The sequence below is a fragment of the Parus major genome, chromosome 2 (genome assembly GCF_001522545.3).
Source record: "Parus major isolate Abel chromosome 2, Parus_major1.1, whole genome shotgun sequence".
Lineage (NCBI taxonomy): Eukaryota > Metazoa > Chordata > Aves > Passeriformes > Paridae > Parus > Parus major.
The window spans coordinates 102,141,107-102,142,731 of record NC_031769.1 but is presented as its reverse complement, the minus strand read 5'-3'; the positions used below and the strand labels follow the sequence as shown (position 1 = coordinate 102,142,731).

Genomic DNA, 1,625 nt, shown 5'->3' with positions numbered 1-1,625 from the left:
AAAAAAAAGCCATAATTACATAACGGACCTCGCTAAATGCCTCGCTTCCCGGAGCAGGAGGAACGGGGGGACGGCGGCAGCCGGGGCCACTCCGCTCCGGCACCCGCAGGGCGGGGAGCGGCGGTGCCGGTCCCGCTGCCCGGGAAGTGATGGGCACGGCGGAGGGAGGCCTCCCTTCCCGGGAGGCGCTTTAACCTCCGCCCCGGGGGCTGCCCGGGAGATCCCAGGAGCTCTTCGCCGCTAAACGCCACACCTGAGCCGCGCTGGAACGGAGCCGGCCTGCGGACAGGGGGCCCTGCCCGGAGCGCTCTGCCCTGCCCGGCTCGGCCGCCCCCTCCCGCGGCAGGGGAGCTCCGCTGCCCGAGCGGCCCGGGAGGGCAGGCTCCGCTACACCGCCTCCCTCCTGTCCCCTGCCGGCCTGAAGCACGCTCCCAGGCACCCGCGCCTCTGGGGATAGAAGTCCGGATCGGGGTCCGTGCGAGTCTGGCGGGACGCGGTCCCCTCGGCGGGGCTGGACCTCTCGGTTCCACGGGATCCCCGCACCACGCGGGCTTCTCCGAGGGGGGAGGACAAATATCCACCCCGCTGTCCTTGTCCTACCAGGGAGGGACGCGGGACAAAGTCGGCCCGAGCAAGTGCCGACAACTATTTACAGAGCCCGTGCGGGCTGCGGGGGCCGGCGGGGCAGGACCCGGAGCGGCCGATGCCCCCGCGCCGCTCGCCCGCAGGCTCCCCGGGGAAGGGGGCGCTCCCCCGGGCAAAGGAGGACGGCAGTCCAGGGAGGCTGGCAGAGCCCCCGCGGATGGGGGGATAGAGACCCGCTACACCAGGCCAGCTAGGAATTACTCATTATTTGAATGATGCAGCAAACGGGGAGGGGGGACACGACGCGGGGACGACGAGGAGTCCTCTCGTTGCCACTCTCCGGCCCCGATTAATAAATAATGCCCGCGTTCCCTGCCAGGGGAAGCGCTCTCGTCTTAAGCGCAGACAGCAATTAATAGCCAGCCTCCTCCCGCGAAACCCTGGCTAAGCGCTCCCGCACGCTCGCACCCGCGGTGCTAAGTGCGAGTAGCACAATAGCGGGGAACCTCTCTCCCTCGCAGCCCGGGGGGAGAGAGAGGAGGGGGGGGCTGGAGAAGCCAAACCTCTCGCGGCAAAAGCCGATCTGCCGAGCCGCGGAGAGTAGGGGAGCGGCGGCCGCGGCAGCCGGCGGCGCGGCGGGAGGGCAGGCGAGGCAGGCAGGCTGCCCGGCGAGCCGAGGGCGTACCGCGCAGCACGCCGCTAACACCATCACCCCTCCGGATCGTCAGCAAACAGCACGCCCGCATTTACCTTTTCCTGCCCGCCGTCCGTCAGTCAGGCGTTTGAGGGAGAGAATGAGAAAGGGAAGGAAGGGAGAAGAAAGAGGGAAATACAGAGAGCGAGAGGCGGCTGCTAATCCCCGTGTAGAAAGACTTCCAGCAGCAGCAGCAGCAGCAGCACAGCAGCAGAAGCAGCAGCATGCGTGTGTGCGTGCCCGGAGTGAAGCACAGCCCTCCTGGCGATGCACCGCCGCTGGCACCCAAGTGCTGTCATGTGCGTGTCTCGGTGTGTGTACCCATGGCAAAAAAAAAAAAAAAAAA

At 67.6% G+C, this 1,625-nt stretch overlaps 1 protein-coding gene across 7 annotated transcripts in view; it reads right to left on the bottom strand.

Annotated features, from left to right (window-relative positions):
• DLGAP1 (DLG associated protein 1) overlaps positions 1-1,614 on the bottom strand; it is a 404,747-nt gene extending 403,133 nt beyond the window's left edge. For 6 of the 7 annotated variants that reach the window (XM_015617826.3, XM_015617825.3, XM_015617829.3 and 3 more), the window contains exon 1: positions 1,336-1,614. The gene's annotated coding sequence lies outside the window, so the exon portion shown is untranslated. The remainder of the gene's footprint in view (positions 1-1,335) is intronic. The other variant, XM_015617832.2, reaches the window with a different exon arrangement.
• Between the last annotated feature and the right edge of the window lie 11 nt (positions 1,615-1,625).